Consider the following 26756-nt stretch of genomic DNA (forward strand, 5'->3'; position numbering starts at 1 on the left):
ATTTGAGAATAAGTTGCAGACACCATGATCCCTCATCTCTGAATACTAGTAATGACTAGTAATAACAATAACTCATTGTTAAATCACAATATGTTTATGAAGTTCAGAAAATTGAACTCTGATACAATACTGAATGTAATATATAGCCTATATTCACGTTCCACCAATGTCCCCCAAAATGCCCTTTATACCAATGTTCTGATCCCAAATAAAAAAACTTTTATCGGGACGCCTAGATGGCTCAGTGGTTGAGCATCTGCCTTCGGAGCAGGGCGTGATCTCGGAGCCTGGGATCGAGTCCCACATCGGGCTCCCTGCGAGGAGCCTGCTTCTCTCTGTGCCTCTCTCTCTCTCTCTCTCTCTCTCTCTCTCTGTGTGTGTGTCTCTCATGAATAAATAAATAAAATCTTAAAAAAAAAACTTTTATCCTTAGTGTCAACAGGTGTTGAAAAGGTGGATCTGGCTACACACACACACACACACACATTACACACACCACACAAACACATACACACTACATCACACACGCTGCATACCACACTACACACACACTACACCAGGCAAACATATTACACATACACTATACACACTGCACACATCACACATACACACACCACATCGCACATACCACACATTTCACCACACACACGCACCACACTGCACACATCTCACACCCACGCCTCACACCCACACCCACACCCCATACCACACACATCACACATACACACCACACAGACCACACTACATACCACACATACACATCACACACACACATCACACACACCACACAGATTTAAGCTTCACTGCCAAGTATGCTCCCTATAAGAGGATCTTAACGTATTTTTTTTGTATTTATTTACTTTTTATTGACAAACTGCCTCCCTCCCATGCTGGGGTCTTCTAACCAGGCTCATTCCTCCAGCTGCTGGGAAAGGGGCTCAAGGGGCCATCCTGTCTCGCTGGCATGCTGGATGTGGGGTGGGGAGGCGGGGAGGATGGGCTTGAGCAGACCACGAGGCACACCCATCTTCCTGCAGGAATGCCTTGCTCTCTGATTATCAGTGGGCAGCAGGGAGCTTTTGCTTTGGACCCACCACCATCCTCCTAGGGAAGAGGCAAACAGAGCTAAAGAGGACCGCAAGGGTCAGCTGCTGCTCAGCCTCCCTCTTCTGGTGGAGAAGACAACGGAAGTTCAGAGAAGTGAAGCAGCCTGGCCAAGCTCCCTTAGGCACCACGGGGAATGGGGATCAAGCTGATATTTTTTCAGGCCATCCAGCTGTTTTACAGACACCCAGATCTGGGGAGCAGGGAACCTAAGGACAAGAGGGAGAGCATATTCCCTGGAGAGAAGGAGAAGCAGAGGCCGTGAACAAGCTTCTCGAAAGATGAAGAGGCAAAGCTCCAGATGTGGTGTAGCTCCCCTGACGTGAAGCAGCTGGAGAGCTGGGGTCAGGCTCATCAGCCCTGAGGAGGTGAGTCCATGGGGAGGTGTTTCCCACTGCTTCATGGTCTCAGTGGGCACCCTGGCAGGCGAGGGCCTGGAGGCTGTTCATGCCCCCTTGTCTGTCCCAACTTCTAAGTGATCTCGGTTTGGATGTTCTACTCTGTTTGGCTTTCTGTCTAGGACTGGAGTCTGCTGGGAGGAATTTGCCATAATCTGCTATTCTTGCTTTCAAAGTCACCAAGGGACGCAGACAGGAGACATATGCTCAGTGTGAACGAGACATCACAGCTAAAATCATCATTTTTCTAGTTGCAACCAATTGGATTTTACAGGACTAAGTAATTAGACAAAAAGTCATAAGTGGACAAAATAAGAGCTTTCTGCCAAGAACCCCTCTGCTTCAGGGTTTGAGGTTGGAATCAGCGGCCTGATTTATGGGGATCCTGTTCCCTGGGAATGCAGAACCCTGTGCCAGAGTTGTAGGGCTTCATTCCTCCTGAAGACGGCCTGGAGCAGAGACTGTCCAGGCCGCATCTGTTTTGCAGATTAGGAAAGACACACAGAAAGCACACTATTGTGCTTCTGCCACTCTCATGGCTCATGATGGCCTGAGTAAAGTGTTGATGGCCAAGCATTAACATGCAGCGCACACAACTTGGCCTTCCTTGGAGAATCTTCTTCTTTTTCAAAAAATACTTGAATACCATATTTAGAAGTCCATGACTACTAAGAGGGAAGTTTGGGCAAGAGGATCCCTCTTAGGGATCCGATCCTCTTTCCAGGATAGATCTTCTGTTTTTATTTTCAACAACAAAAAAAATAGCATGAATAGACTATACACATATCTTGGGAGTTTACTGTGTGCCAGACACTGTTCTGAGTACTTTACCTATTGTTTTCGTTAGTCCTTAGTATGGCCCAATGAGATAGGTCCCATTTTAGAGATGAAGAAACCGAGTCTCAGAGAGACTGAGAAACTTGGACAAGGTTTCACATAATTAGGTGGCACAATCAAGATTCCAGCCCAAATAGTCTGGCTCCAGAGCATACCCTTAACCACTGTTCTTTATTTTTCCTTAACACATTCATCATTTTAAGTCAGTGTGTGTTTGCTATAGACTGACTGAATGTGTCCCCCACCAAATTCACATGTTGAAACCTAATGCCCAATGTGACGGTGTTAGGAAGTGGGGCTTTGGGATCTGATTAGGTCATGAGAGAGGAGCCCCCATGAATGGGGTTAGTGCCCTTATAATAGAGACCCTTGAGTGTCCCCTTGCCTCTTTAACCACATGAGGATTTGGCATGAAGATGGTTGTCTATGAAGCAAGAAGCAGGCTCTCACCAGACACCAAATCCATTGGCACTTTGATCTTGGACTTCCCAGCCTCCAGAACTTTGAAAAATGAATTGTTGTTTCAAAGTCATCCAGCCTGTGTTACCTTTGTTATAGCAGCCTGAATGGACTAAGACCGTGTTAGAGATGGGCCTGGGCTGGGCTTTTCTAGATGAGTCTTCTTGTGTGTAGATCTGATGTAACCTTTCCAACTTGCTAGGACATTGTAGAGCATTCTGGGGATAGGACTGATATTCAGTGCCCTGAGCCAGGTAGGTAGCATGGCTTCTGGTGGGGGCATCAGCACTGCCTTATGGAGGAAATGTGAGAAAGAAGGAGAGTGGAAGGTAGCCTCCCAGATGTCCCTCATGATCCCTGTCGTCTGGTAATCCCTTCTCCTTCAGTGCATGCTGGACCTATCAACTGACTTCTAACAAATAGAATATGGCAGAAATGATGGGATGCCACTGTGGAGATTATCTTCCATCTTGGCTGCTCCCATTCTCTTGGATCACTCATCTTTGGAGAATCTAGCTGCCGTGTCGTGTGGTAGCTCTGTGCCATATGGAAAGGGTGAGGTCTTTCAACAACCAAATAAGTGAGCCTCAAAATGGATCTCCTCCTCCCCACCCCCCTCCAATCAAGCGTTTGGATGAAACCATAGCCCTGGTTGACAGCTTGACTGAAACCTCATGAGGGTTCTTGAGCCAGAGGCACTCAGCTAAACCACATCTGGATTCCTGACCAACAGAAATTGTAAAATGATAAACATTTGTTGTTTTCAGCTACTAAGTTTTAGGATAATTTGTTACACAGCAATAGATAATTAATACAAGGAACATCTGGCACTCATCTCCCTCAGGTGTCCCTGAAGAGCTCTGATGGAAAAAGGCTTGGGCAATCTGTGGGTTTTCATCAGCCCCCATTGGTGTGTCCTGGATGTGCCCTGAACGTGTAGGTGTTACCTGATGTCTAAGGGCTGGCAGGAAGGAAAGCTGTGTTTGGACTAACCAGTGGGGTATGGACATCTTGCCTGCACATGCTGGGCATGGAGGAGGAGACAGACGACTCAGGCTCATAGGAGCCACAGCCACCCCAATAAGTTTTAGTGCATACTCTTCCTACCCTTTTACCCTGATTCTTTCACCAAAAGTGGAATCTGTCAGAAAGCTTTATAATATACACAGCACTTCTATGTACATTCTTTCTTGGGTTTTTCTAGTTATCCTAGGAAGCAGATAAATAAGGAAACTGAGCCCCCCAAACTTGTATAACTCTATATGGTTTACAAGTTCGCTCATATTCATGTTCTCACCCAAGACATCATGTTCATGCTTGGGCTCAGAAGGGTTGAAAACCCTGCTGGTGGGCACCCGGGTGGCTCAGCGGTCAAATGCCTGCCTTTGGCTTGGGTCATGGTCCCGGGGTCCTGGGATTGAAGTCCTGCCTCAGGCTCCCCATAGGGGGCCTGCTTCTCCCTCTGCCTATGTCTCTGCCTCTCTCTCTGTGTCTCTCATGAATAAATGAGTAAAATCTTTAAAAAAAAAAACTTTACTTGAGCCAGGACCTGAACACAGATAAGAGACACAGAGCCTAAAGATAGCTCCCTCCTGCCCCCTGCTTGGTTTCTAAGCCCCAGTATACCTCTGAGCCTCTTCCTGCCCATTGAGGACCACAGAAGAGGTTCTTAGGAGGGGTTGAGTGGAGAGGGGGAACTAAAGAATTAGGCATCCCTTCAGAGAGAATTCTTTTTTTTTTAAATTGGAGTTCAATTTGCCAACATATAGCATAACACCCGGTGCTCATCCCGTCAAGTGCCCCCCTCAGTGCCTGTCACCCAGTCACCCCAACCCCCTGCTCACCTCCCCTTCCACTACCCCTTGTTCATTTCCCAGAGTTAGGGTCTCTCATGTTCTGTCTCCCTCACTGATATTTTCATTCATTTTCTCTCCTTTCCCTTTATTCCCTTTCACTATTTTTTATATTCCCCAAATGAATGAGACCATATAATGTTTGTCCTTCTCCAATTGACTTATTTCACTCAACATAATACCCTCCAGTTCCATCCACGTCGAAGCAAATGGTGGGTATTTGTCGTCTCTATTCAGAGAGAATTCTTTTTTAAAAAATTTTTTTTATTGGTGTTCAATTCGCCAACATATAGCATAACACCCAGTGCTCATCCCGCCAAGTACCCCCCTTAGTGCCCGTCACCCAGTCATCCCAAGTCCCCACCCACCTCCCCTCCCACTACCCCTTGTTCATTTCCCAGAGTTAGATGTCTCTCATATTTTGTCACCCTCACTGATATTTTCACTCATTTTTCAGAGAGAATTCTTAAAAATGCTGAAACACCATAGAAAAATATGCAAAGGAAAAAAAGCCCTCCCCCAACCAACCAAGGAAAAAACCTCTCAAAAACACAATTAATTTTTAGCTATAATTTAGGGACAATAACATTATACTTGACTTTGAAGGTTTTTATGAAGGTTAATTAATTAATTGATGAATCAGTTCATTAAATATATGACAGAATGTCTTCCATGTGCTAAGCATTATTCTGGATACTTGGAATGTAGTAGGAAACAGGATCTAGAAAATTCCTATCCACATGGGGTATATTAAATTCTAGTGGAAAGATCTGCTTATTCTATAGGAGCTAAAAGTATGTTTAGTTTTAATTCATGTGTAGAGGTGGGCTACTTTTTCACTGAACTGTATGCCATATATACTCTTCCACTGGTTTTAGGAATTTACATATTAAATTTTTAAATTGCTTTAGTTTACTTAACCTTATCTAATTGTTGGGCATTTTGGCCATTATGACTAAAGCTGCTGTAAACCATTCTCTATAAAAAATTTTCAACAATTTCTTCAAATTATTTCCACAAAATAAATTCCTAGAAGGAAATTACTGGGTTAAAGATGTATTTTTGACTTTTGTTAGATTATATCAGATAATGCTCCAGGAATGTTGCATCAAACTGCATAATAAGTAATGTTATTTTTTAAATCCTCAGTATTGCTAGCATTGGATTTTTGTCACTTAGTTCCTTTTTTTTGCTAATTTATATGCTCAAAATGGTATTTTACAGTTGACTTGAATTTTATGAAGCTGAATATTTTTCTTTCAATGTCATATATAGAAATCTAGTCAGGCTAGGTAAAGGTGTGGTAATAACATCACAAAAATCTTAGTGACTTAAGATTTCTTAAGGTTTAATAAAGGTGATAATAAAGGTTTATTTCTTGCTCATGGCTACATTTCCAGTGTGGGTTGATCAGAGATCTTGCTCTTCATTGTAGGAGCCAGACTGGTAGAGCATCCACTATTAGAAATGTTGTTGACTCCTGAGGAAGTGGAAGAGAATAACAAATTATGTTTAGGTCATTAAACACTGTGGCCTAGAAGTTGCACATGTCATTTCTTCCACCATTTCATTGACCAAAGCAAGTCTCATGACCATACCCTACTTCAAGGGCAAGGGATCTGCAATTCTATCATAGTCCTAAAAAAAGATTCAGAAAAATATGAAAGAATTAATGACCACCACGTCATGATTTATTCTTTGTGTTTTTTCCTATATAAATGGACTATTTATTCTTTGGTTACTTTATGGGAGGCATTGGATTCTGAAAAAAAAAGAAGCATAATATTCTTTATTTAATGCTCTTCTCTGAGAACATTAGACACTCATGTCACCATCCCACAGAATTCTTCTGAGGTCCCCTTTCCCCTTCCACCAACTCAAAACCTGCATTAACCTGGAAGTATTTTTGACTTTGTCTTCACGTTTCTTTTTTGCTGTCATAATGACGAACTCAAGAAGTGTCCAGTCATCCTTTCCTCATTCTCAACAATGGGGCATTGTTCTCTCAGGTATTGCCTATAGCTTTGAGACTAATTGGTGTGGAGCCCAAGGAGTTACTTTGAAGTGATCGTTTCAGTGGATTCAAGGAGTGATTACAGGATAGTGAGTTACTTGTTCCTTTTCAAAGGCAAGTCAATTTGACTTCATTTCTGGTTAACCCAGTGCTTCCTTTGATGACACCCATGTAGAAGAGTGTTACTAAAAACAATCAAAGCATATTTGTACTCCAACTTAAATACTATTTGATGTATTTTTTGTTATCTGACTGAGAGAGTATGGTTGTTTCAGGTAAATGCAGACCTAATTTTCCTTTTAATATAAATCTGATAACTTTAATGAGTTGACTCTTGTATTTCTCACCTGATCGAGTTCCTTGTATAAACCAACTAGAAAAGAAATAATTAAGATAGAGATTTAGTTTTCATCTGGGATAGCACCTTTAAGAAAACTATGCTGTTCTTAACAAAGATCACTATGTGCTGGTTTGAATATCCCCATTTGGGGAAAAGGGTCTCATACAGAAAGAGGTGTGAGTCACTTGTGGTCAGGTAATTACGTGTGTGGGGGAATGAATGTGTGTCTGGGAGACTGCACAGATACTGGTAACAAGTGAAGCCAAGAGTCTACTCCATTATGTCATTGATACACCCCTGCTCAAGAGGGGCAGGTTCTAGGGTACATCTCTTGCAGTTGAATGCTGGGAAGTGCCTGATGAACCAGGCATGGAAGCGTTTCTGCTTGGGCTAGTGGGCTTGACAAAGGACAAGGCTCTCTTCTATTTACTCTGGGGGAGGCCTGGGAGCCTCATAAAAACTCACAACCCTTCATGTCTCACCTAGCCCCCAGTGATTCTTAGCCCTTGCCACACATTAGAATCACCAGGGAAGCTTTGAAAAATACTGACATCTGGGACTTATCCCCTAGAGATTCTCATTCCGTTAGTCTGTGGTGAACTCTGGGCTTCTGTATTTTTTCAAGTTGAAATCCAGTGAAGCACGAATGCTTCACATTCTTTCTGTGTCCAATGTATGAAAACATACATGTTCACCATCAAACATCAAACAACCTAACTTTGGGGCATTTGTTTTTCATACTCATGAGAAGTAATTATTTCAAGTTCATTCTTTTTTAAAGATTTTATTTATTCATTCATGAGAGACACACACAGAGAGGCAGAGACAGGCAGAGGGAAAAGCAGGCTCCCTATGAGGAGCCCGATGCGGGACTCGATCCCAGGATCCCAGGATCATGACCTGAGTGGAAAACAGACTCTCAACCACTGAGCCACCCAGGTGCCCCGAGAGCTAGTTATTTCAACCCTTTCTCCTAAATTCTGTGTAGTATCTTGTGTGGTGGCTCCCCCAAAGGATGTCCATGACCCTTTGACTGTGACCTTATTTGGAGAAAGGATATAACTAAGTACAGACAGGCAGCTTGAGATGAGATCATCTGGATTACCCAGGTGGGCTTTAAATCCAATGAGAAATATCTCTGTAAGAATAATAAGAAGAGAAGACACAGACACAGAGAAGAAGGGATGACCATAGGAGATGGAGGCAGAGGTTGGAGTGACAGCCACAAGCCAAGGAATGTCTGTGGCCACCAGAAGTCGAAAGAGGCAAGGAAGTAGTCTCTCCTAGGGCCTCTGGAGGGAGCACAGCCTTGCCAACACCTTGATTTGAGACTTCTGCCCTTCACAACCACAAGAGGATAAATTTCTGTTATTTGGAGTCACCAAGTTTGTGGCAATTTGTTATGGCACTCACTAAATATGTCCCATGTCCTATTTCCTTTTTTCTTTACTCACCCTTCCTTTGGCTCTTTCCAGGTGTCTTTTGGCTGTTTTCCAGATAAAGTCTATACTTTTTCTGATTTCTCTTCATCCTCCCTTGACTAAGGCCTCCTGACACCACAGCAGCAGCAACATGATGCTGACCCGTGGATATGGGCTCCAACAAAGACTCTGGCTATTGTCTTGCTTATTTTGAACATTCTTCTTGGAGTGGTTCACATTTTCTCTTCACAGGTTTATCTCTCTACCTGTGCCCTCAGATAATGTCTCCTTTATCTGTTTTCCCCAGGGTCTTTGTAGTACTAAGTTGATGCATTGATGTATAGAAGCAAAGGCAGTAGAGATAGAGAAAAGGAAAGGGATAACCCTAGGATATGCAGCTAGGGCCAGAACAAGTTTTATGGATCAAATGCATGATTTTCAGCTCTTGAAAAGCTATTTGCAAAAAGGATCTTGTTCATTGCCTTCGCGGAAGGGCACAGGAATGTTGGGGCATCAGAATCTGAGAATGTTCTAAGTCTTCAGAGTCTGGGAATGCTTTAAGTCTTATTTCTTTGGTCAGTCCTTTTATTGTCTCATGCAGAAAAGTAGCTCTTCCTTCAAATAGCTCCTCCTACTAAAATGGGCAGAAGCAGAGGGGAATGGAAGCAGCTGTGTTAAAACACGGTCTTCCTGAGTATTCACTGGCTTTGAGTGAAGTTTCACATTAGGCTAGTGTCTTGCCTGGGATGCCTAGTGGTACCTGCAGATGATGATGTGAAAGAGAAGAGGGCCTCTCAGTAGGGTCTTGTGAAGGTGTGGGTTCAAGAAGGGTAACCCAAGCAGATCCAAGGATCAGAGCTAGGGGACCCAGGGCAGGAAGCAGAAAGTCTGTAGAAACTATGATGATCAAAAAGGACTGTACAGGTCCCAGGATCTTCTGAATCAGTGAGCCAGTTCCTGGTTCCAAGTAGTGCTGGAAGGAGAGCTGGCTTGGTTGGTGCAGGTTTCCTTTCCTTTCTTTTCTTTTCTTTTCTTTTCGTTTTGTTTCGTTTCTTTTTTTTTTAGTAACTCTTGAATTTTATTTTAATGAACTTTTAATTTTAGAACAAATCTTATTTTAAGATATGTAAAAATATTGTAAAGATAGCACAGAGAGGGGCACCTGGGTGTCTCAGTCGGTTGAGCATCTGACTCTTGGTTTCAGCTCAGGTCATGATCTCAGGGTCATGAGATTGAGCCCTGCATCAGGCTCTGCACTCAGTGGGGAGTCTGCTTGAGATTCTCTTCCTCTTCCTCCCCACTCCTCTCTCTCAAATAAATAAATCTTAAAAAGAAAAGAAAAGATAGCACGGAGAGTTCCTATATGCCCCATACCCAGTTTCCCCTATCACTAATATCTAATCTGAGTATGAGTATGAATATTGGTCACAATTAATGAACCAATATTGATGCATTCTTTTTAACTGAAGTGCATACCTTTTTCAGATTTCCCCAGTTTTTCTTTAATGTCCCTTTTATGGATCCCATCTAGGATCCTACATTTACATTAATTGCTGTATCTTTATGTTCCTCTTGGTTGTAACATTTTCTAAGACTTTGTTTTTGATGACTTTGACAATTCTGAGGAGTACTGTTCAGGTATTTTGTAGGATTTGTATGATGTTCTCCTCATGATTACACTGGGGCTATGGGTTTTGGGGAGCTAAATGCCATTCTCATTACATAATATCAAAGGTACACTAAAGGTATCGATATGACTTATTACTGTGGATGTTAACTTGGATCATCTGAGGTAATGTTTGTCAGATTCCTACACCGTAAATTTACTTTTTGTCTCCCTTTCCATACTGTCCTCTTTGGAAGAAAGTTTCTGTGCATAGTCCATACTTAAAGAGTGAGGAGTTATACTTTGTCATCTTGAGGGTATACCTCATTCTGTATAAATTACTTTAAATTCCTTCACAAGAGATTTGCCTATTCTCCCCCATTTATTTATTTATGCAATCATTTATTTATAACAGGATGGGCTTATTGATATTTACTTTGTACATTGAGTTATAACCCAAAACTGTGTTTCAAATTTTGTTGCTCAAATTTTTCCAGGTTTGGACATTGAGAACTCTTTCAGTTTGACATAACCCCAACAATGTGAGTTGTTTTTTGTTTTTGTTTTGGTTTGGTTTTGAGTACTTCCTTACTTTCTGGCACTACAAGATGTTCCAGGATCATCTTGTATATTTTCTGCCCCTGTCTTAGAATCAGCATTTCTCCAAGGAGCCATGGTCCCTTTTATTGGAGAATGTTACTATAAACCAAGATCTGGATGGCCATTGCTTCTGGTCTCTTAGTTGACAGAGTAAGAGGAATATGCGTGTATACTAACTTGTGTCTATACACCTAGCTACAAATATTTATACACACATAACCATCGGTATCTGTTTTAAGCTAAATATGAGTTCATACTGATGTCTCCAACTCTACTCCATTACTACATAGATTATTCTAGCCTCCTCTTATTTCTTATCTGTAACTTCCCACCCCAAAAGTAAGAAACTCAACTCTCTCCACACGCTATCCATTTACTTAACTGTCCAATTCCAATATACATAGATAGTATTTTGAAAGTCATTAACTTGTTCCCTTATGTGAAATAACTTTATTAGATAGAATGCAGTGCGGTGTCTATGTACATTCCTCTGGCTTTTAATCTTACAGACTCTACCCATTTCCAAAGTTTCTTAGGTCAGCACTTTATTCCTCTACTTCTGTTTTTATCTGGGATCTCCTGACCTCTGAAATTGATATTTTGTTCCAGCTTATCTAGAAGAATACCAGGGAAGGATTTAGACTTGAACCAGAGTTTTTGGTTAGAATAATGGGATACTTTGATCATCAGGGTCCATATTAGTTGCTCAATCTTATGCCAGTCATGCTGGGGTTGTCCTTCTATCCATAAGGACATCATTTCTATAGAAAAGGAGCAATTCCCTAAAGGAAATATTGGGATAGATAAAAAACACAGATGTCCACAACATTCTACTCCTTAGTCCCACAGCAAATGCACAGATCCTTCTCATATTTATGGTTCAAAATATGCCTCCTTCTAACAAAATTTATATATATATATATATATATATATATATATATATATATATTTGCCTAAAGTCAAGCTAAAGCCCACACAATTACCATATCCAATTGCAAATCCAGGGTCCTGGCTGATGAGGTTTCTTTTCTTTTTTCTTTCTTTCTTTCTTTCTTTCTTTCTTTCTTTCTTTCTTTCTTTCTTCTCTTTCTTTCTTTCTTCATTCTTTTAAAAAATATTTTATTTATTTATTAATGAGAGGGAGAGAGGGGGGTGGGCAGAGACACAGGTGGAGAGAGAGGCAGAGAGAGAGAAGCAGGCTCCACACAGAGAGCCTGACGTGGGACTCGATCCCAGGTCTCCAGGATCACACCTGGGCCGGAGGCAGGCGCCAAATCACTGAGCCACTCAGGCATCCCTCTTTCTTTCTTTTTCTAAGCTTTGGATATCACTTCTTATGGTCAAATACCCAGAAATATTTGGATTTTTAAAAAGAAGAAAAAACAGACTAATACTTAACCAAAGAGATTAACCTTTAATGGAGAAATAGCAAGGAAGATTTTCTGAGTCAGGAAACGTTCATACATTTGTAGTTCTCTTCACAAAATTCTGCATAGGTGCTCGACTACTCCATTCCTATGTTAGTCAAGTCCAGTGGAGAAAGCAGAAAATGAAGGCTATGGATTCATGTGTTTTGGGGACATTCGTTTCTACTCTCAGAATTACTTAGTATATGTTCTTATTTTGTCTATATACAGGGTTCACTTACCAGTAACTCAAACTCAGATAAGTATCTTTTACTTTTCATCACAGTTTCATTTAGTAATCACCTTGTGTTTGTTAAGAATTTTGTATTTTTTCTTTAGTTCTATTAATCTTAGTTGAATTTCAAAGCATTGAAATGAAACTATGTCAAATTGTTTACTTTGAAAACCTTTAAAAATGTCAATGAACTGGGAATATTAATTGGCACAGAGTGTCTTCAAAGGCAGAATGAGATACAATATTGACCATTGCTAATATGATAAGACAAAAGTTGACATTAATAAAAGAATTGTAATAATTTACCATCTATTTGATCTCTGATGCTTCTTAGCATACTATAAAGTACTATAGAATTAAGAAATCTGTTATAAGTTTATGAAAGGTAATAATGCTCTGTTTGCAAGCAGAGCCTCTCAGTAGTTGAGTCTTTATCAATTCCATTTCTTTAAAGATTCTGGTATTTAACACACACACACACACTCAAAGTTCCCCAAGTGGTAAAATATTTTAACCATTTCCATTTAATGAATTAATCTTTTTAATATAAAAATCTGAGTTTAATATAATTGTCTCACTCATAGGATTGATAAAAAGACAGAGGTATTACAGTTTGTGTGGACCAGTATTAGGACAAACATTTAAAATCAGGCGGCTAAACATTGCCCTCTCTCAATTCTAATAATGTATTACTATGATATATAAGCCTATCTAGAGATAATGTCAGAAGTTTCCATTTAAGACTCTTTATAGGTATGAGATCCTGCACTCTCTGCCTTCTGGCTTCCTGGCTTCCCTACAATAGACAAACTCTGATGAGTAGCCCATTGTAAAGCTCAATCTCTTCATGCCTCTGCTAGAAAATCTTCAGTAACTCATCATTTCTTAGGCTTCTATGGTCTTCCATAATTTGGCTATCGCTTGCCCATTTACCCTTATTTCTCATTTATTATCCTCCCTCTATTCTTAGTTTTTCTTTTGACTGGAAAACCATTTCCTAGTTTTGACTAGCAGTTCCTAAGGGCAACGGCCCCATCTTGTTTATGGCAAACATCATAGTGGTTATAATCTCTTCCTAAATATGAATGAATAAATGAATGTGTACTTACTCAAATTCTACCCATTTTTTTCAACACTTAGCTTGAATGATACCACTTCTAAGAAAACTGATTCCTTCATCTGGAACTAACTTCTACCTTCAAGCCCTGTGATTTATAACTCCTTTTGTTACACAATTTCTACACGCATATATCCTTTGCTAATGATCTATGCTCATTCATCTTTGAAAACATGAAAGAATAGGAAGAGGAACTTGGAAAATAAAAATAAATAAATAACCAGCTGATCTGATGTCTGTAACACACATTTGCTTTTCTTTTCACAAATGACAATTGATCTTATCCTACCAAAATTTGGTCTCTTCATTATGTTATCTCTTTTTTCTTCTTCTTCTTTCTCCTCTAACATAAACCTATCAATCTCTTTCTTTGCAGGGTCATTTTCATCAGCATTCAAACATATTCTTATATTTATCTTCTTAAAAACAGTCCGTGTTGATACTACATCCTTTTCTGATCACCACCACATTCTCTCTGCTCCCTTTTACAGCAAAATGTTTTCAGTTGTCCATGATAACCTGTCTCTACTTATTCATCTTTTATCCTTTATGCATCTCATTTAGATTGGGTTTACAACCCATTGCTTCACCATGGTCATTCCTATCAGGGTCATCAGTTTGATCTTCATATTGCTAAATTCAGTGGTCATTGTTTTCTGTTTATATTCAAGCTCAAAGAGGCATTTAACATAGTTGATTATTCCTATTGAAATATTCTTTATGTTGGCTTTCATGACATCATACTCACCAGATTTATTTCCACCTTTTTTACTACTCTCTAGTAATGGAGATAAACTAAATCACAAATAGTCTCAATTAATCAAAAGAAGGAAGTAAAAGAGGGGAAAAAGAATAAAAAACAGATAGGAAAAATAGAAATAAAAAAGGAAGATGGTAAACGAAAATTCTAGCACATGGATAATCACATTAAATATAAATGTTCAAAAAAACCCCAACTAAAAGGCAGAGATTGTCAGACTGGATAAAAATGCAAGATTGCACCATGTGCTTCCTACAGTAAACTCTCTTTATGTACAAAGACACAAATAGGTTAAGAGTAAAAGGATTTTAAACATACACCATGCTAACTTTCACAAATACAGTGAAAACTGAATTTGCTATATTAACATCAGACAAATTAGACTTCGGAACAAGGAATATTACTAAAGATAAAGGGGAGTTCATAATGATAAAGCGATCAATTTTTCAAGAAGAAATAACAATTCTAAGTGTTTATTCATCAACAATCAAACTTCAAAATACATAAAGCAAAAACTTAACTGAAAGGACAAACAGATAAATCCATAATTACAGTTTAAGACACTCCTTTCTCTGTAACTGGTGGGAGAGAATATCAATAAGCATAAAGAACTTGAGCAATATGTCAACAAGGTGATATAATTAACATTTATTTTAAAATGCTCCATAACAACAACAGAATACTCATTTTTAAAATTTGCACATGGAATATTCATTAAGATAGGTCATATGTAGGGTCATAAAATAAGTCTCAATAATTTTTAAAAAAGTGAAGTCATATGGATTTTGTTCTTTAATAATGGAATTAAATTAGAAATTTATGACAGAGATCACCCATGGAGAGCATGCTGAAAGAGAGAAGATATGGTCCAAGGCTAAAACTTACGGAAATACCAGTATGGTGGTTCCACAGGAGGAGCTTTTGAAGAAAGCCAATGAGAAAAGGTCAGAGAAGACTAAACAGAACCAAGAAAGATGAGTCACAGAGCCAAGGAACAGAGCAATCCAAGGAACTACAATGCTAAATGAAGAAGTATCCAATAAAATGAATGTTGAAGCAAATCCACTGTGCTTGAAGACATAGAGATTAGTGGTGGACCTCAGAAAGAGATGATGTTGATGAAAAATGGAAAGTAAAGGCAGTATCTATCCTTTTTCCAAGCAAACCTCCTTACTTCTTGGGAAAGCCAAAAACATAAAAACAATGCAGTGGCTGGAGGGAGGGTCAGAGTCAGAGGAGGGATTTTTTTTTTTTTTAGTTTGTTAATTTGTTGTTGTTTTAAAGACAAGAGAGATTTGAACATGTTTGTAGACTGAAGATTAAAAGCTGGTAGGAAAGGAGTTGAAAAGGGATGGAATTATGACCATAAGTGGGGGATACACCTTGAATACAGAGATGAGAAGTAACAATGTAAGGATGAGTGAAAATGTAGACCAGTTTGCTGGAAGTTGCTATACAGAGCACCACCATTGACTCAGCTTTTACCTTTATGTTGATGACTCTCAAACTTTACCCTTAGCCCTAACTTTTGATCTCCAGACCCAATTTCTAAGTGCTCTCTGGTCTTGTTCACTTAAATAGACCACCACTTTGCATTTACACATATGAAAACAAACTTGTATTCTGTTTGACAAGTTCCCTTTCTGTCTCCCCTCTCTTCCCTTTTCCCCTCTCTTGAGTCAGGCAATTAGAACTGCAAGTCAGCCTGGTATGTGGCATATCCTAGCCTTAGGTCAAATAAAAAGTTGGGCTCCACTTGTCAAGAGCTACAGGTCATGGAGTGGGCTATTGATGCATATGGGTTGGATGTAGGTGATGGATCATAAAAGATGGGTTTTGTAAACAAAAGTAAAAGATATGATGACAAATCAAAGCCAGCCAGGTTACCCCAAAATGTCACCAATTCACAGAGGTGAAACAGGAAGGAGAATCTAGGTAGAAAACAGCAAGATGAAATTTTGTGCAATTAGAGGGTTTGAGGGTAGGAAGCAGATCCTGGAGGAAGCCCTGAACTGGTGAAATGCTGGATACAAACCCTTACCATGGTGATACTTTGAACTTGACCATGCACATAGAAAGAGTCATTAAAAGCATGAACATGGGGCAGCCCAGGTGGCTCAGTGGTTTAGCGCCGCCTTCAGCCCAGGGTGTGATCCTGGAGACCTGGGATTGGTCCCACATCAGGCTTCCTGCAAGGAGCCTGCTTCTCCCTCTGCCTGTGTCTCTGCCTCTCTCTCTCTCTCTGTGTCTCTCATGAATAAATAAATAAAAAAAAAAAATAAAAGCATGAACATGGCATAGACTCCCCAAGTTTATAGATTGAAGGATCCATCATTCTTCTACACCAGCCTTGGAATGTGGACTTTCCCTTGATTGTTCTTTTCTTTCCTTTATCCCCATCCTATCACAATTTATTTTTGAGCACTGGATATTCTTCCTCTACCATGTCTCTGTACTCTGGCCCCCAAAGCATGCATCTCTTTTTTTCTTGTCCTCTCACCAACCACTGTCTAGATTCCTTACACCTTTTGTTTCTAGTGAGTTTAGAAATGTAAAAAAAAAAAAAAAAAAAAAAGATTCTCTCATAGTTTTCCTGCTCTTGGCAGACTAGGCCTGGCTAGAGGCCAGTAGTAGCAATGTGCATGAAAATGAAATATATATATATTATATATATATAATGATGAAGAGAAACACTGATCCAACCCTTGGAAAATAACTCTCCTGAAAGTTGTCTAGGTTTATATTCTGGGCCAAGATGTTGATTGTTGTTTATTTGCTCTGAGCCAGACATGGTGGCCACAAGCTGCTTGGCTTTCCAAAGCTCTCACAAGGCATTATAGCCCTGCATAGGCCCCCTTCAGAGAAGATTTAATTAGGGCAGACAATATTAATGTTTTGGCCTGAAGACTGCTATAGTCACTCTGCTTGATGGTGAGTTCAGGAGTCATCCATGCTGGGCCATGACCCCACTCTGTTGCCCGCATTGGTAACTTTAAGTTTCATAAATGCTTGGATGTGTAAGCCCTCAGAAAAGTATCCTCTTTCCTCACTTACCTCTACCACATGGGATCACCTGTGGTTTGGGGCCAATGTATTAATAGCACTATAAATACAGCTCAGAAACTGGTCATCACTTCTCTCTTTGATATCACCTTTTTTAAGGACAAAAACCTCCATTTTGTGGTAGACATTGCTGCTTTTGACATACAGGAGTCTAGAAACAGGGTCTTGTCAAAATTCAGTTCAGATGTGTGGCCACATTTATTCCAGCCTTGGCCCAGCGGCAGCAGAGTATCTGTTACAAATAGTTAAGCTACCAGTCACATCAACCAGCAACTATTCCTAGCCTCTCTGCTCACAGAATTAAACTATTGATACATCCTCATGTCCTCACATTCAAGAAATATAAAAACCTGTGAGAGCACTTATTGATAATGACTCTTCCTGGACCCTAGTATAAAGGGACAGGTATCCCAACCATTGTGTGAGAAAGGGAGAGAACTGTGACCTGAGGGTTGGGTGATATGTGCTGTCATGGAGGCCCATGTAAGGCAACGGAAGGTGGCAACATGGCCTGTCACTCAGGCCACTGAGGAATGCTGACCAACCTCAGAGACAGAACTGGCTAGGGAGAACAGCACCCCTAACAGAGACAGCCCTGAGTTTCACTGAAAGATCCAGCTGACCTTTGGTGGGGGACGCATCGTGGTTTAATTTAGGGGGCAGAGAGACTGGAAATAATTTCCTTGCCTGCATGTGACTCAGGTAGAGAGAAGACACAGTTCTAGGTCTCAAACTCCTGTCCCTAGGTTTCCTCAACAGTGATTCTTACTAGTGGTACCACTTCCCTAAGGAGAGTGTATAATAATGCGAGGGGGGGGGCATTTTAGTTAGTCACCATGCTGTGAGTGTTGGCATGAGGAACTGAGCCAGGAGGCAAAACAGTCAGCAAGGCCTAGGACCGTGGCACCCAACAAAGATTCATCTTGCCGGGATGTCTCCCTATGAGAAACACACATGGCCTTCCCAGAAAGCTCCCATCAAGTCAGGACAGTCTCTGTATTTTGGAGTTTCAATATGGTGTCCTGCCCCTGTCTTTGCCTGTCAGACCACAGAGCTCTGAGCTCCTAAAGAGAAGGCCTCGCCAGCTCGGCCTGCAGGGGTTGGCACTGGCCAGCTAAGGCAAACCAAGGGCCCGTTCAGTTCAGCAGCTCCTGCAGTTGACAGTGACCCCAAGCCTTCACTAGCACCGCAGCAAAAAATATCTGTAGTAGAGATTGCTCCTCTGAGAGGAGAACTGAATTCTACAGCAGGATTCATGATGAGGATGGCTTTAGAGGGCTGGGTGGGAAACAGTTTTAATTCACTACCTGTAGCTCTCAGGGAACAGAGATGTCTCCTGAAATACGAGTTCATTCAGCTTTTAGAAGGTTCTAGAAGTTTGCACTACCAGGTTTTTCTTCCCTAGGCACCAACCCAGTTGCTGGTTGGTCAGTTTCTTGAACCAGAGCAATGGTATTTTGACAATGGCTAGAACCAAGCTTAGACATAGAGGTAGCAAGATTCTGGCTCCCTTTTTAAGTTTTCTTCTTCTCTTCCCCTCTCTAAAGGTAAGAGCAGAGCCTGCCCGTGGTTTGCTAATTGTCTTCAAGTGAAAAGCCTGTTTAATTCAGAAGAGATTTTAGACTCCCAGGGGCGTGACGCCCATCATTTCACAATGGAGAATTATTTTGTGGTATTTATTTTACGATTCCTGACCCTTGTTCTAAATCTTGCCGGTGTGTTTTCATTTAAAATGTATTAACTGAAACTTGGCATCGTGACTTGGCTCTATTAAGCTCTACAACAGCTTAATCCAGATTTTATTATACTGGGACTTGAGTATATGAACTGTAATATGGGAAATGCTTGGGGATAAATAAAGTAATTTTGATACTTACTATGCGTTTAACTCTTCTGGTGCCCTCTTGGCAATTAAACTGGAGTACTTGTGGTTGGATTTCAACATTTTCTAAATGTTGTGACAGTGACTGTTAAGCCTTCCTGAGACTGGGGCTAATGGGATCTGGGGTAAATAGCAGACTCCGTTGGAAGTTCTAGGTTCTGTGATTGTCATTCATTAGGCTTGTCTCGTGAATGTGGGGCCTGATGAAGCAACCTGAAGAAAGCAGCCTCAGTCTCCACTCTAAGTTCCGGGATACTCAGATCTGCTCACATCCTTACCAACTATACTTGGAGCTCCTGTGAGTTATTCAACCTCAGGGATTGCAAGTGGACCTCTTGACCTCCCCCTCAGACCTGCTCCTTGACTGTACACCCCTTCTGGAAGTGGAGCCACCATTTAATCAGTTGCTCCTGCAACTCACTCTCCTCTAACACAAACTTCTGTCTGCAGTCCATCCACTTCTCTCCATCTCTACTCCCCCATCCCAGGTCCAGTGCCAGTACTTCTCACATGGGGTACCCATTAGCCTCCTACTTGTCTTCCCATGACTGTTTGGGACTATGTTCATCTGTGGCCTTCTCTCCTACAGCTAGGGTAGTCTCCTCTAAGTAGAAACCAAAGCACTTTACAGCCCTGCTCCAAAGCCTTCAATGGTTTCCCAGTGCACCGGCTTAGAATTTAAGTCTTTCATGTATCCCGAAGACCCTGAAGAATGTGTAAGGTGGCCACCTAGCTAGGTCCTCTCTTGGATCCTGTTCTAAGTCCTTCTGTTAATCCATCAAAATCTGTGTGTTTGTGATTCCAGGCACTCTATCTGGAACTCCCAACCACATTCTCCAAGGAGATGCAGGTCTGCTCTTGTCTGCTGTTCTTTCTGGACCTCTGGAGACCCCAGGGTGCATATAATGGTGGGCTTCCTCCATGAACCCTCAGCAGCTATGGGTACAAAGCCCTTTGTCTCAGGCTGACTGCTGGAATTAAAGTACTTTAGACTCCTTTTCCAGGACATAAAATAAAATGTGCTTAATTGTCCCTAGATGTAATGCAAATAATTTATTTGCTTTTAAGTTTCCATGTGGGCCTAGAGAGTTTGTATGTGAAAGAAATATTTACTAAGTTTGTAAATAATGTATAGAAAGTTAGAAGGGAAAAGAAGGTGAAGGTGGGTGAAGGCTGTTTGCTTCAGTGCTGCTGGCACCTACTGAAGGAAATCTGAAAGGTCACATTCTAAGGCCATTTTCCTCTGTTTTTGTTTTGTTTTCTTTTGTTTAGAACAAATACTATACTTTTGAATTTAGGATAGCAGATTTGTAAACCACTAAGGAGGGAAAAGCAGATGTTTGAAAGAGATGTACAAAGTCTTTTATCACTAGTCTTTTCCATAATGAGCTGTTAAGAGCTAAGACATACTTCTGGAGAATCTAGACAGGCCCCTGGAAGCCCAATTGAGCTTGATCCACCCAAGACCCAGCTAGGAAAAATAGAAGGACATTTCTCCCAGGCCTACCCAGTTGGACGGAGCCTCCTCACCAGTTTCTCAAGCACCTCTTTATTGCATTGTGCCTCTGAAAGTGGAAGGGGAATTTTCTTAAGAGGTCTTCTAGTTTGGCTCCCTGGCCTCAACAGGGGAGCTAAGAATAATAAACACCTTGTGCACTTGGATCCAGAGAAGCTAAGTGACCTTGCCTAAGGTCACACAGCTAGTAAACAGCAGAGCTGATGCTAGAACACAGGCCAATGTGGGCCAGACCTATGATGTTAACTCCTATGCCGTATCTTTACTTCCTAGTCCATATCTGTGTAAATCCATGGTTCTCAACATTTCTGTGTTGTCATATTCAATGCTGAAGTGATGTGCTTCTCCCTGTTGTTTCTCCTTTTTCCGAAGTATTGCCCACCTCTTCCTTCTTCCAATCTGTCTACAGGCCAATATGAAATAAAAATGTAGTAACTCTCTTTTTAGAGAACGTTCTAACCCCTTGGTCCTCTGTCCCACCTCCTTTGCCCATCATAACAAGGTTGAGAAACTAAAGCATTTAGAACTTCACAACTGCTCACCAGGCAGAAAACGATTCCCTTTCATTTATTGTGCAAAAATATGCCCAAAATGTGGAACATAATCTTCTCCATTCCCAGGGATACTGGCCTGGATTTCTGTTAGCAACATTATTTTCTTTGGAGCCTTATGCACCTATACAGAAGGATCTAATTATGTTTTAGCAAATCTCAGTGAGAAAGATCTAGTGTAGTAGGTTGATCTCATTTCCAAGTCAAGATCACATGGAAATTGTATTCCACTTTTAAGCCATACAATCTTATTATATTTTAAATGATTTCATAAACTGTTTGAAATTCTTTCAGCAACACAGCAAGCTGTATAAAAATGTATATGCAAACACACATATGTAAATCTGAATATATTGAGAGGGAGCATAGAAAACATAAGGTACTGGGGTTAAAACCACAGAGACAGGACATGAAATGGTATGTCCTCTTGTACCTTCCTTCATATACTTGTGCTAGCAATCAAAGAATATGTACCATTTTCCCACCTGAACCAAAAGTAATCTTAATTAGGGAACCACAAATAATGTGAAATGTGATCATGCCTGTGATCCACCAAAGCCACTCTTCTACTTTCCAGGTAGAAGGCTGAAAATTCTCAGGACCCCCTCCATCTATAGGCTGCATGCTATCTGTGGGAGCATGAAGAACACATCTGATATCTTGCCATAATGGTGCATTTCCCTAATAGGGAATGACTAGTTTACTGCCTCCTGTAGCATAGAGTTCATGCAGCTACCACCCTCTCCTGTGAATTCAAATGGGTAGATTCGTGAATGGTACAGATGGAGAAATAAATTAACTTTAGAAAGGATGCTGGCATTGATGCTCCTGGGACTGAACTTCATCCAAGACAGAAATAGTCTTTGTGCTTTCAAAACTGGGAAGTCTGATGCAATTTTACTCTCCTTGTCAAATGGCTGGATGTTGTGCAATGACCATGAGGGGGAAATGGGAAAAGCATGAGCCATTCAGGTGGCTTGATATGAATAACTTGAAAATGAGGCAAATTATCATGCCAGGATTTTCTATTAAGGTATCAGAAGATTTTTTTGGAGTTTGAAATGTTGACAATTGGATTCTGTGCCCAAACAAATTGTCTATGAAAGGTTCTTGCCTGCTTGCCTTCCTCCCTTCCTCCCTTCCTTCCTCCCTCCCTTCCTTCCTTCCTTCCTTCCTTCCTTCCTTCCTTCCTTCCTTTTCTTCCTTTCTCCCTTTTCTTTCTTTCCCTTTTTTAAAAAAGATTATTTATTTACTTATTCATGAGAGACACACAGAGAGAGAGAGAGAGAGAGAGGCAGTGAGAGAGAGAGAGAGAGAGAGAGAGGCAGAGGGAGAAGTAGGCTCCATGCAGGGAGCCTGACATGGGACTCGATCCCTGGTCTCCAGGATCACACCCTGGGCTGAAGGCGGTGCTAAACCTCTGAGCCACCTGGGCTGCCCTCTTTCCCTTTCTTAAATACTTACTGCATATAAGCTAAGTGATATGGTACTAAGAGAAATAAGACATGATGCCTACCTTCATTGACTAATGGGGGAGATGGATGTGGACCCAAATACCAATTCTACACTTGATCTTAGCCAAAAGGCTGAGAAGTGATACCAACTCTAATATTTGATGGTATGTGCTGTGATTGTACCCCCCTGGGGATGGGAGGGACATTTATGTGTGCATTTCTATTTGAAATTACTTATGTGTTTATGTTCCATTTCTTCCTACTAGAATACCAACCTTTTGAAGGCAGGGATTAGCTTTATTCATCAGCATATTCCCAGTGTCTGGGAAAAAGCCTCATTAACAGTAGGTTCTAAACAAAGATGTGTTATGAGCACAGGGCTGCAGAAATGCTGAAAAGGAGGAGATTGCCTACAGCAAAGATGGTGATGAGACTCAGAGGGAGGATGTCTTGTATGAGAACAGGGCACAAACGGCAGTGTCTCATTGGGTAGAGAAAGTGAAGCAGACACATCCCTGGAAGAGGGGACAAGGTGGGCAAAGACTTATACGTGTGAAAAAAACTTCAAATGGGAAAGTTAGGGCAGGGAAGTCATGTTTCAGGCTTAGTCGATGAGGAGCAGGAGAGGAAACTTTATCAAGAAAGATTGGGCTGGACTGTGAAAAGGTCTAGAACAAAGTGAAAAATAATATGAATTCACTGAGTTGTTGGAAGGTTAACAAAATCTTTTCTTAACTATTTGGGATATAGAAATAAATAAACTCTGTGTGTGTGTGTGTGTTCACTGAGCATTTCACACATAGTAAATAACTAACAAAATTAGTTTCCTTGTATAGCATGCCAAGGAATTTATCCTACAGTTATTAAAGTCACCCCCTGCCTGAGGTATTTAACAAGGGGAGCAGCACGATAAGATGGGTATTTTGGGAAGCTCCAGAAAATGCAAGAGGCTGTAACAGGGAGGCGAGGTTAGACTAGAAGTTAGAAGTGATAATGACCAAATTGAAGTCAAATCTGTTTGGAGAGAGAAGGTTTCCATTCAAGGGATATTTAGGTGGTAAAGGAATAAATCTTCATATCCAATTCAATGTGGAGAGGAAAAAGGAACTGAGGATGACATCAAAATGCCTTTACTGCATTTATTATTGTCTGATATGACAAAATATATCTGGTTTTTGTTTGCTTGTTTGTTTTGTGCACTGTGTCACCCACTAAAAGTGAACTTGTTCTTTTTTTTTTTAGACTTTATTATTTATTTGAGAGAGGGAGAGTGAACGAGAGAGAGAGAGAGAGAGAGAGAGAGAGAGCACAGGCAGGGCTCGATCCCAGGACTCAGAGATCATGACTTAAGCCAGAGGCTTAACAGACTGAGCCATGCAGGTGCCCCAAATGTGAGCTTCTTAAGGATTCTGCCAATTTTGCTCTCTATTGTATTTCCATAGCCTAAAACTGTGCCTCTCTCCTAGTGAATACTCAATTAGTATTTGCAAATGAATTAGTGAATGAGTGAGAATGCTCTTTGCCATAGATCAGATAAGGAAGGCAGGAAAAATATCAAGTTTGGATGAAGAGGTTGGAAAGAAGGCACAAAGATAAGGATCTCCAGTTGGGTGGAGCTGCCTGAGGTTCTGTGAACCCACAAGAAAAGCCAAGATTACAAAAAATAGCAAATGCTGGAATCATTTTGAAGTTGTTAACATGGTGGTGATGAATGAGATTGTTACAGAAGATAAGAAGGGGCACAGATTTAGAATGAAAACCTGGGGCACACTAATATGCAAAGGAAGACGTGGAACCAAGACAAGAGATGAGAAGGTGCGTGGGAAGTGTCAAAGGAAAGTCCCGACAGTGTATTGTCCTAGAACCATGGCAGGAGAAAGCTTCGAGAAGGCTAGTGTCAACCGACAAACCCAACAGCACAGTAGTTTAATGGTTCAAATTTCAAGGGAGAGAGCTATTGATGTGCTAGGGCAGGATGTTGGCTTGCAAGTCTGGTTTGCAAGACCCAACTGTTGACTTTTGTGGAATTTTGTGAGCTATCATTAAAATTTAAAAATTAGATTTTATAAGCTTACCATTAAATATATTTTATTAAAATCAAAGATAATAATTAGTTTATTATTTATTTTCAAAGTTGTTTATTTATTTTATGTTTATTATTTATTTTATTATTTATTATCAAAGATGCTAATTATTTTATTACATTTTACTATTGTCTGTGTTCTTGAGGTTCTTTGTGTCTATTGAATCTGTGTGGTTTTAATGTTGCATAGTGGCATGATAGTAACTGTCTCCTCTCAGCTTCGCATTCAGTGATGTTGGTAGCATGAAGTCAGCTACAGTAGGAATATTTACACCATGGCAATTGGCAAAGGAATTAAATCAGGGCTCTTCTCCCCACACAGCTGGTTATTAAACATTTACTATTTACAATGGCATACCACTGCTTAAATGGGGGGGGGGGCAGGGAAGGATCCAGTGTGAGGTCCATTTAGACTAGGGAGGATGGGAGTAAGAAGCCATTGGAGAGGGTGGTGGAGATGCTGGGGACAATGGTGCTTGGATGAAACATGGCTCTGAGCAGGTGGTGGACTGGGTCCCAGAGCCCAACTATGGGGAGGGCCTATTGTCTGCTGACATGGCGTAAGTTCCATTTAAATATATAACAAGATAATGAGATTTTTTCAGCCATATCCTCAAGGAGACTATGGTTGCTCCATTTAGTCTACTTTTCTTTTAGAGTTCAGCTTTGAGCATTTACAAGTTTGTCTTGAGTGTACTGCCATATTGCACCCCCCCCCCCCCCAGTGTGACAGACCATCAGCCTATTTATTTTGCATAAACTTTCTTCCTTGGCAAATTGCTAGACAGGCAGTTATTTTGTGTGATAGACTGCTTCAGTACGGACAGTTTCAATGTAGTCACTGGAGATCCAATTCAAATGCCATCCTTAAATCAGTGAAGTAAATTCCTAGAACAGATTGCCAGAGGGAACTTAGTATTTCTCGATCTTTTTAAGCCCTGCTTTGATTTTTGATAAACATGCAAAGCTCAGGCTCTTTAAAAATTTTACTTGAGGGGCACCTGGGTGGCTCAACTGGTTAAGCATCTGACTCTTGATCAGCTCAGGTCTTGATCTCAAGGTCATGAGTTGGAGCTCCATGTTGGGCCCCATGCTGGGCATGGAACCTACTTAAAAGAATAATAATAAAGATATAAAAATATTACTTGAGGTTCAAATTAAGCATAATCTTCCCCACTCCATAAAAACACTCCAGTGTTTATAAACTACATGTGCCTGCCCCTTTACCCTCTCTTCTCATATTGCCTCTCTCCTGGGAGGGGAGTATGCGACCTGCCAGCTGAAAGCTACCGGATTTAATACCCTGAACAGTGACGTCAAGCAGGTCCATCAAAAAGGCAAGGTGCAACAAAAGCTCCAATAACTGAAGCCCCACATCACTAGTTATTTACCTCACATATCCTCCCATAGAAGCACGCAACTTCACCTGTTACTCTGTGTGCTGGTCTCTTTCTCCTCTTTCCCACTTAGGATGCTTTTGCATGATACTTGCCAGATTTCATAATCATCTCTCCAATTGTCCTTCCTGGTGACCATTTACAATTCCATTATATTAATAGAACGCAGTCTGCCTAAACCATTTCCTCACAGTTGGGTACTTGGGCTGTCTCCAATTATTCACTTGAATACACAGCAGGACTCGAAACATCTTTTTACACATGTGTTTGTTTCCTTGGAGTTGTTCCTGGGGACATTTTTTTTTTCCCTAGAGGCTCCACCAGGTCAAAGAGTAGAATGATTTTTATGACTTGTCCCTTATTGCAAAATTGCTCTTGAAGACTTTTTTTTTTCTTTTCAGTTTATGGTGCCACCAGCAAAGTTTATTGAGCCTGCTTCCCCAAAGCCCTGCCAACAAACAATTTTGCCATTTTTATTCATTTCTCCTGTTGTTTTGGTTGCAGCACAATTCCACATAGCTAAGGAGATGGGGTCAGAAAATAATCTCCCCCTAATTAAAGCCTGCTCCAGGTATATGTAGAAGGTTTTACTATATATTATAAAGAGTTAAGAAAGATTTTTATCATTCAAGTACAAAAGTGAAAAATAATGTAGGGACA

The 26756-nt window shown here is 40.8% G+C and overlaps 1 long non-coding RNA gene across 3 annotated transcripts in view; it reads left to right on the forward strand.

Annotated features, from left to right (window-relative positions):
* LOC144301880 (uncharacterized) overlaps positions 1-26756 on the forward strand; it is a 99407-nt gene that overhangs the window by 30700 nt on the left and 41951 nt on the right. Inside the window, exon 1 of one of the 3 annotated variants that reach the window (XR_013368782.1) lies at positions 975-1472. The exons of the other annotated variants lie outside the window; for them this stretch is intronic. This is a non-coding gene — a long non-coding RNA (uncharacterized LOC144301880). Of the gene's footprint in view, positions 1-974; positions 1473-26756 lie in introns of those variants that run through there. 3 annotated transcript variants of the gene reach the window in all.

Source organism: Canis aureus, chromosome 30 (assembly GCF_053574225.1).
Source record: "Canis aureus isolate CA01 chromosome 30, VMU_Caureus_v.1.0, whole genome shotgun sequence".
Classification (NCBI taxonomy): Eukaryota; Metazoa; Chordata; class Mammalia; order Carnivora; family Canidae; genus Canis; species Canis aureus.